Here is a 10,575-nt window from a genome sequence, read left to right on the forward strand (position 1 = left end):
GAACAGATTCCAGGATCCCAAACTTTACTTTTACACCCGTTCTTGTCTCGATCTGCACTTTTCCAGTGGGGTGAAAGGTGATCTGAATTCTCACTGCAGCGACCAAACAACTTCCTAGACCCATTCAGTTGAGCTTTATACCAACCTTTGCGTTTGAACTTAAAGCTTCCAACTATAATGAACCTTGCAGGACAAATAAACAAGTAAAAAGCAAATATTTACAATAACCAATAATAAGGCACACATTTGCAATTCCCCGGCAACGGCGCCATTTTGAAAAACTGAAGATTGATGGTTTAGAAGTTATAGTAAACTCTCGTTGCAAGTATAGTTACTAAACCAAGCAATCAACCTTTCTTACAAACGTTTTGGTTGTCACAAGTAACAAACCCCTTTAAAATTGATAACCGAGTATTTAAACCTCGGGTCGTCTTCTCTCAAGGAATTGCAGGGAGGTGTTCTTATTATTGGTTATGAGTTTGTAAATTGGGGGGTTTTAATGTATAAGATAAAAAGAAAGAATAGTAAATGGCAAGAAAGTAATATTGTATTAAATTAAATAAATAATAAAACTCTTGGCAAGGTATAAGAACTGGAAGTCCTATTCTTGTCAATTGCGATGAGAATTGGGTTTTAATCCCACATTGTTAACCTCTAACTATGAAGGTAAATCAAATGGATTAATTAGCTTAATCCTCAGGTCCTAGTCAATTCCTATGGAAAGACTAGAGTTATTGGAACAACTCCCAATTTCAACCACTGCTTTATTTGACAGCTTAAGCGTTACCAATAAATCAACCAAAGCCAAAAGGGAAAAATCCAAATTATTTATATAATAAAAAGGAGCAATCATAAGTCTGAAATACCTCAAGATATATTAAATAGAAAATCAATCTAAACATAAAGAGTCATAAACAAAATTGAGAAAAGAAATAAAAGAACATTGAACCTGGGATTGAGAGTCACTCTAAAACTAAGAGAAATCCTAAATCCTAATCCTAAGAGAGAGGAGAGAACCTCTCTCTCTAAAAACTATATCTACTCCTAAAATTGTGAATATTGAGAGCCTCCTATGAATAGATGCAGTCCCCCACTTTATACCCTCTAATCTGTGTTTTCTGGGCCGCAAACTGGGTCAGAAACAGTCCAGAATTCGCTGGTTTCGAATTTTGCCACGCTGGATTTCCGTCACTGCGATGCGGCCGCATGGATCACGCGGTCGCGTCACCTAGCGTCAGGAGAACTATAACATATTATATATCAAATCGAAGCCCCGGACGTTAGCTTTCCAACGCAACTAGAACCGCATCATTTGGACCTCTGTAGCTAAAGTTATAGCTGTTTGAGTGCAGAGAGGTCAGGTTGGACAGCTTAGCAATTTCTCCAACTTCTTGCATTCCTTCCACTTTTGCATGCTTTCTTCCCATCCTCCAAGCCATCCTTGGCTTATAATATCTGAAAACACTTAACACACATATCAAGGCATCTAATGGTAATAAGAGAGGATTAATAATAAGCAAATATAAGATCAAAGAAGCATGTTTTCAATCAAAACACATAATTAGGAAGGACATATAAAACCATTTGTAAATAGTATGAATAAGTGGGTAAAGAGTTAATAAAAACCACTCAATTGAGTACAAGATAAACCATAAAATAGTGGTTTATCAGTCTTGGTTTTAATATGCGTTGAAAATTAGTCAATGTGTATATCCCTGACCTAGCTCAATTGGCTGAAAGAGTTAAACAAGTTGAATTATTAAGGAAAGAAAAAGAGGCTTTAAAAAAGAGAGTTAATAAAAAAAATTATACGTCTTTTACTCGAAAAGAAAAAAGTTTCATATGTCGGAATGAAATTTTCGAGTGATGAATTTGAATCTAATTGTGCTGAAGTTGATTTGGCTGAATTAAAGAAAGGTCCTCCTTATGTTTGCCTTTTACTAAAGAAAATTGTAATTTTGATAAATCTAGTGAATCAAAATATAAGGGTGGAAAGAAATATAGTTTCAATTAAGAAATCGGAACAAATTTTTTATGTGTTGCTCAAAGATAAGTAATTGGTTATATGGTCATGGAACTGAACCGGCAGGTGCACCGGCTCGTACCAAGTAATATCTTAGGTGAGTGAGGATCGATTCCACAAGGATTGCTGGACTGAGCAACAATAGTCAAATGAATCACTTAGTTAGACAAGCAGAAAGTGATGTTTTGAGGTTCAAAAGCATTAAACAGAAATTCAGAGAGTAAGGACGCAAGTAGTGAAATTGGTGTTAAAGATATGTGAGAAGATAGTTAAGGTTTTGGAGTTATTTATTCTTCCAAATTAAGTTTTTTTACCAACTATTTTAATCATGCAAGATTCATTTCATGGTAAACTGTAATTGACTAAACCCTAATTCCTTAGTGATTTAGTCTCCTCTAACCTAATCAACCGCCAATTCCTTGGTCAATTAACACAGATTAGAGGGTGAGGTTCAATTCTAGTTTTTAGCCACAAAAACCCTAATTACCCAAATATAAGAGGATTATATGTCACATATCCTGTTAAGTCCAAGCAATTAGCAGTTTAGGAGGAATATACTTTCAAGCTAGTATGCAAGTGAGATAACTTTTTGATAGTGAGAATTATTGTCGGTTTAGAAATTCCTCAATAGAAATAGAATTTCTTCGTTGTAAGCATAGTTCCAAACCAACAAATAATTCTCAATCAAATTTTAATATTGGTTGTCACAAGTACAAATCCCAATAAAAACCGAGAGTATTTAAACCTCGGGTCGTCTCACAAGAAATTGCAATGAAGTGCTCAATTATTGGCTATGAAGGAACAATGGGGTTTGATTTGATATTTGACAAGAAACGTAAATAACAAGAAAGTAAATGAAAATTAACTAATAAAGGAAAGGAAAGGAACTCTTGGCTAAGGCATGGAAATTGAGATCACCATCCTTGTCTACAAACCATATATTGACAATTATGAGGGACCAACCCATCAAGTCTACTTCTATGCTTGAAGTACGTCAAATAGGCTTGATCAACATCAACCCATAAGTCCTAACCCAGCTACTAATTAACTTAGTAGTAGGCTAGTGTTAATGGGTATCAAATTGACCACTAAGGGTTCTCAAATCACCAATTCAATGAGACCCAATGACTCAAGGTCATCCAATTTCCTTAGCCTAAGCCAAGAGTGTGGAACTACTCTATAACTAGTGAAAATATTTCATCAAACACCTAGAGTGCGATAAAAGTAAACATCACAAAATGCAAGAATTAATGAAACCCATAAATAACACACACAAGAAACCAACAATAGAAATTAAGATAAACATAAAAAGACATGGAAACATAAAATTGCATTGAAAGAAAATAAAAAATTCAACAAGGGTTCATGAAAGTAAAAATAGCAAAATAAAGAAATCAACAAGAAAAACTAAGAAGATTAAGACAATAGAACAACAAAATATAAAGAGAGCAAAACTAAAAACAAGAATTAAAAATTGGATCTAAGAAAAATTGACCTAAACTACCCTAAATTCTAGAGAGAAGGGAGAGCTTCTCTCTCTAGAATTCTAACCTAAAACATGATCAAAACTCTACTATGACTACTCCCCCCCCCATTCCCTTGCAATCCTTGGGTTCAAAAGCATCAGAAATGAGTTAGATTTGGGCCTCCTTGAGCTCAGAAATCGCCCCTATTCCCTAAATACATGCTGCTTGTCACGTGGTGCGCAGAAATTGTGATTACAGTTTGATTATGTAAAATTCATCGCTCTTTCTTTCCCTGGTAATGGCGCCAAAAACATGATGCCAATACCATGGTTCACAACTTCGCACAACTAACCAGCAAGTGCATTGGGTCGTCCAAGTAATACCTTACGTGAGTAAGGGTCGAATCCCACAGAGATTATTGGTATGAAGCAAGCTATGGTCACCTTGTAAATCTCAGTCAGGCGGATATAAAATAGTATGGGGTTTTCGAAAATAATTAATAAAATAGTGATAGAAATACTTATGTAAATCATTGGTGAGAATTTCAGATAACCGCATAGAGATGCTTTCGTTCCTCTGAACCTTTGCTTTCCTGCTATCTTCATCCAATCAGTCTTACTCCCTTCCATGGCTGGCTTTATGTAATGCATCACCATTGTCAATGGCTACTTTCGGTCTTCTCTCGGGAAAATGATCCAAATGCCCTGTCACGGCACGGCTAATCATCTGGAGGCATCAACCTTGTCAATGGTTACATCCTATCCTCTCAGTGAAAGTGGTCAAAGCACCCTGTCACGGCACAGCTATTCATCTGTCGGTTCTCGATCATGCTGGAATAGGATTTACTATCCTTTTGCGTCTGTCACTACGCCCAGCAATCGCGAGTTTGAAGCTCGTCACAGTCATTCAATCATTGAATCCTACTCGGAATACCACAAACAAGGTTTAGACTTTCTGGATTCTCTTGAATGCCGCCATCATTCTAGCTTACACCACGAAGATTCCGATTAAGAGATCTAAGAGATACTCATTCAATCTGATGTAGAACGGAAGTGGTTGTCAGGCACGCGTTCATAGGGAATGATGATGATTGTCACGTTCATCACATTCAGGTTGAAGTGCGAATGAATATCTTAGAAGCGAAATAAGATGAATTGAATAGAAAACAGTAGTACTTTGCATTAATCTTTGAGGAACAGCAGAGCTCCACACCTTGATCTATGGAGGGTAGAAACTCTACCGTTAAAATTACATAAGTGAAAGGTCCAGGCATGGCCGAATGGCCAGCCCCTCTGATCTAAGGACCAGGCGTCCAAAGATGACTAATACAATAGTAAAAGGTCCTATTTATAATAAACTAGTCACTAGGGTTTACATAAGTAAGTAATTGATGCATAAATCCACTTCCGGGGCCCACTTGGTGTGTGCTTGGGCTGAGCCTTAACTTTCCACGTGCAGAGGCCATTTGTGGAGTTGAACGCCAGGTTTTGATCCATTTCTGGCGCTGAACTCCAGAATTGGGCAGAGAGCTGGCGTTGAACGCCAGTTTACGTCATTTATCCTCGAGTAAAGTATAGACTATTAAATATTGCTGGAAAGCCCTGGATGTCTAATTTCCAACACAATTAGAAGCGCGCCATTTTGAGGTTTGTAGCTCCAGAAAATCCACTTTGAGTGCAGGGAGGTCAGAATCCAACAGCATCAGCAGTCAGGTGCCATCAATGGTAATGGAAAAACAAAAAGCTTATGCTTTTACCACACCAAACTTAGAATGTTGCTCGCCCTCGAGCAAAAGAAGAAGGAATAGAAGAAGAAGAAGAAGATATGGAGGAGATGGGGGGATGTGTGTATTCGGCCATATGGGTGGGATTGGGTGGGAAAGAGATATTGAATTTTGTAGGTAAGTGGGATGTATGGATGTGAGTGGTGAATGGAAAATAGAAGGGATGATCATGAATGGAGAGAGAGGGTGAGGTAGGTGGGGATCCTGTGGGGTCCACAGATCCTGAGATGATCCTGTGGGGTCCACAGATCCTGAGGTGTTCAAGGATTTACAACCTTGCACCAAATTAGGCATGTAAAATGCCCTTGCACACAACTTCTGGGCGTTCAGCGCCAGGTTGGTGCCCATTTTGGGCGTTCAACGCCCATTTGTTGGCCATTTCTGGCGTTGAACGCCAGAACCATGCTTGTTCTGGGCGTTTAGCGCCAGCTCTTCTCCAGGGTGCCATTCTGGCGTTCAGCGCCCAGATGATGCCCATTTTGGGCGTTCAGCGCCCAGACACTGCCCATTTTGGGCGTTCAGCGCTAGAACCTTGCTCTGTTCTTGCGTTGAACGCCAGGCAGATGCTTCCTCCAGGGTGTGATTTTTCTTCTGCTGTTTTTGATTCCGTTTTCAATTTTTATATTTATTTTGTGACTCCACATGATCATGAACCTATAAAGACATATAACCAAGAAAAATATAGTTAGATAAAAATTGGGTTGCCTCCCAACAAGCGCTTCTTTAATGTCAATAGCTTGACAGTGGGGCTCTCATGGAGCCTCACAGATGTGCAGAGCTTTGTTGAGACCTCCCAACACCAAACTTAGAGTTTGGATATGGGGGTTTGACACCAAACTTAGAGTTTGGTTGTGGCCTCCCAATACCAAACTTAGAGTTTGACTGTGGGGGCTTTGTTTGACTCTGCTTTGAGAGAAGCTTTTTCTGCTTCCTCTCCATAGATGCAGAGAGAGATCCTTGAGTTATAAACACAAGGTTGTCCTTATTTAATTGAAGGATCAATTCTCCTCTGTCCACATCAATCACAGCTCTTGCTGTGGCTAGGAAAGGTCTTTCCAGGATGATGGATTCATCCTCTTCCTTCCCAGTATCTAAGACTATGAAATCAGCAGGGATGTAAAGGCCTTCAACCTTTACTAACACGTCCGTTCCTCAGAGGGAAGCTCCTTATTGATCACTGGACGTCCCAAGAGGTCTTCCTCCTTGGGATTCACGTCCTCCTCTCCCTCATTGGGTTCGGCCATTTTGGTTATGTCAATGGCCTTGCACTCTCCTTTTGGATTCTCTTCTGTATTGCTTGGGAGAGTACTAGGAGGGATTTCAGTGATCCTTTTACTCAGCTGGCTCACTTGTGCTTCCAAATTTCTAATGGAAGACCTTGTTTCATTCATGAAACTTATAGTGGCCTTAGATAGATCAGAGACTAAGTTTGCTAAATTAGAAGTATTTTGTTCAGAGTTCTCTGTCTGTTGCTGAGTGGATGATGGAAAAGGCTTGCTATTGCTAAACCTGTTTCTTCCACCATTATTAAAGCCTTGTTGAGGCTTTTGTTGATCCTTCCATGAGAGATTTGGATGATTTCTCCATGATAGATTATAGGTGTTTCCATAAGGTTCGCCCATATAATTTGCCTCTGCTATTGCATGGTTTTTAGGATCATAAGCTTCTTCTTCAGAAGATGCCTCTTGAGTACTGTTGGATGCAGCTTGTATTCCATTCAGACTCTGAGAAATCATGTTGACTTGCTGAGTCAATATTTTATTCTGAGCCAATATGGCATTTAGAGTATCAATTTCAAGAACTCCCTTCTTCATAGGCGTCCCATTACTTACAGGATTCCTCTCAAAAGTGTACATGAACTGGTTATTAGCAACCATGTCAATGAGTTCTTGAGCTTCTGCAGGCGTTTTCTTTAGGTGAATGGATCCACCTGCAGAAGTATCCAATGACATCTTTGATAACTCAGATAAACCATCATAGAATATATCCAGGATGGTCCATTCTGAAAGCATGTCAGAAGGACACTTTTTGGTCAACTGTTTGTATCTTTCCCAAGCTTCATAGAGGGATTCACCATCTTTTTGTTTGAAGGTTTGAACATCCACTCTAAGCTTGCTCAGCTTTTGAGGAGGAAAGAACTTGGCTAAGAAAGCCGTGACCAGCTTATCCCAAGAGTTCAGGCTATCTCTGGGTTGAGAGTCCAACCAGATTCTAGCTCTGTCTCTTACAGCAAATGGGAAAAGCATGAGCCTGTAGACTTCAGGATCTACTCCATTAGTCTTAACAGTATCACAGATCTGCAAGAATTCAGTTAAGAACTGAAAAGGATCTTCAGATGGAAGTCCATGAAACTTGTAGTTCTGCTGCATCAGAGAAACTAGCTGAGGTTTCAGCTCAAAATTGTTTGCTCCAATGGTAGGAATGGAGATGCTTCTTCCATGTAAATTGGAATTAGGTGCAGTAAAGTCACCAAGCATTCTCATTGCATTATTATTATTTTCGGCTGCCATCTCCTCTTCTTGTTCGAAAATTTCTAAAAGGTTATCTCTGGATTGTTGTATTTTAGCTTCTCTTAGTTTCCTTTTCAAAGTCCTTTCAGGTTCTGGATCTGCTTCAACAAGAATATTCTTGTCTTTGCTCCTGCTCATATGAAAAAGAGAGAACAGAAAAATAATAATAATAGGGGTCCTTTTTACCACAGTATAGAGGTCCCAGTGTGAGTAGAAGAAAAGAAGAAGAAGAAATTCGAACATAGATGGAAGAGGGGGTTCGAATTTGGGTGAGATGAAGTGTTAGTAGATGAATAAATAAATAGAAGGAGATGAGAGAGAGGGAGAATTTTCGAAAATAATTTTTGAAAAAGAGTTAGTGATTTTCGAAAATAGTTTTTGAAAAAGGTTAGTAAATTTCGAAAATTCAAATAAAAAAATAAAATAATTAGTTTAATTAAAAAGAAATTTTGAAAAAGAGGGAGATATTTTCAAAAATTAGAGAGAGAGAGAGAGAGAGAGAATTAGTTAGGTGGTTTTGAAAAAGATAAGAAACAAACAAAAAGTTAGTTAGTTAGTTGAAACAAATTTTGAAAATCAATTTTGAAAAGATAAGAAGATAGGAAGTTAGAAAAGATATTTTGAAATCATATTTTGAAGAAGATAAGATAAGGAAGATATTTTTGAAAAGATATGATTGGATTGACTTTTTGAAAAAGATTTGAATTTTAAAATCACAATTAATGACTTGATTCACAAGAAATCATAAGATATGATTCTAGAACTTAAAGTCTGAATCTTTCTTAACAAGCAAGTAACAAACTTGAAATTTTTGAATCAAAACATTAATTGTTATTGTTATTTTCGAAAATTTAATATAAAAATAAGAAAAAGATTTTTGAAAAAGATTTTTGGAATTTTCGAAAATAACTAAGAATTTTGAAAAAGATTTGATTTTTGAAAAAGATTTTGAAAAAGATAAGATTTTCAAATTGAAAATTTGATTTAACTCATAAGAAACAACTTGATTTTTTTTTTAAATTTTTTGAAAAAGTCAATCCAATTTTCGAATTTGATGAGAGAAAAAGGGAAAGATATTTTTTTGATTTTTGAATTTTTTATGATGAGAGAGAAAAACATGAAAATTATGCAATGCATGAATTTTTTTAGATCAAAACAATGAATGCATGCAAGAATGCTATGAATGTCAAGATGAACACCAAGAACATATTTTTGAAAAATTTTTTATGCAAAGAAAACATGCAAGACACCAAACTTAGAATTCTTTAATGCTTAGACACTAAGAATTCAAGAATGCATATGAAAAACAAGAAAAGACACAAAACATGCAAATGCAAAGATCAAACAAGAAGACTTACCAAGAACAACTTGAAGATCATGAAGAACACTATGAATGCATGAATTTTCGAAAAATGCAAGAGGCACATGCAATTTGACACCAAACTTATAACATGACTCAAGACTCAAACAAGAAACACAAAATATTTTTGATTTTTTATGATTTTATAATTTTTTTTGTATTTTCTTTTAATTAATTTTTTTTTCGAAAACAAGGGAGAAATTTTTGAAAGATTTTTGAAAAATTTTTTTTGAAAACAAGACAAAAAGAAAATTACCTAATCTGAGCAACAAGATGAACCGTCAGTTGTCCAAACTCGAACAATCCCCGGCAACAGCGCCAAAAACTTGGTGCGCAAAAATTGTGATTACACTTTGATTATGTAAAATTCATCGCTCTTTCTTTCCTTGGTAATGGCGCCAAAAACATGATGCCAATACCATGGTTCACAACTTCGCACAAATAGAGATGCTTTCGTTTCTCTGATTATTCAATCTGATGTAGAACGGAAGTGGTTGTCAGGCACGCGTTCATAGGGAATGATGATGATTGTCACGTTCATCACATTCAGGTTGAAGTGCGAATGAATATCTTAGAAGCGAAATAAGATGAATTGAATAGAAAACAGTAGTACTTTGCATTAATCTTTGAGGAACAGCAGAGCTCCACACCTTAATCTATCGAGTGTAGAAACTCTACCGTTAAAATTAAATAAGTGAAAGGTCCAGGCATGGCCGAATGGCCAGCCCCTCTGATCTAAGAACCAGGCGTCCAAAGATGACTAATACAATAGTAAAAGGTCCTATTTATAATAAACTAGTCACTAGGGTTTACATAAGTAAGTAATTGATGCATAAATCCACTTCCGGGGCCCACTTGGTGTGTGCTTGGGCTGAGCCTTAACTTTCCACGTGCAGAGGCCATTTGTGGAGTTGAACGCCAGGTTTTGATCCATTTCTGGCGTTCAACTCTGGTGTTTGATCCATTTCTGGCGCTGAACTCCAGAATTGGGCAGAGAGCTGGCGTTGAACGCCAGTTTACGTTATCTATCCTCGAGCAAAGTATGGACTATTATTTATTGCTGGAAAGCCCTGGATGTCTACTTTCCAACACAATTGGAAGCGCGCCATTTTGAGTTCTGTAGCTCCAGAAAATCCACTTTGAGTGCAGGGAGGTCAGAATCCAACAGCATCAGCAGTCCTTCTTCAACCTCTGAATCTGATTTCTGCTCAAGTCCCTCAATTTCAGCCAGAAAATACCTGAAATCACAGAAAAACACACAAACTCATAGTAAAGTCCAGAAATGTGAATTTAACATAAAAAAATAATGAAAACGTCCCTAAAAGTAGCTAGATCCTACTAAAAACATACTAAAAACAATGCCAAAAAGCGTATAAATTATCCGCTCATCATCACGCGTACGCATGGCTCACGCATATGCGTCGCATTGCAAA

Source organism: Arachis ipaensis, chromosome B03 (genome assembly GCF_000816755.2).
Source record: "Arachis ipaensis cultivar K30076 chromosome B03, Araip1.1, whole genome shotgun sequence".
Classification (NCBI taxonomy): Eukaryota; Viridiplantae; Streptophyta; class Magnoliopsida; order Fabales; family Fabaceae; genus Arachis; species Arachis ipaensis.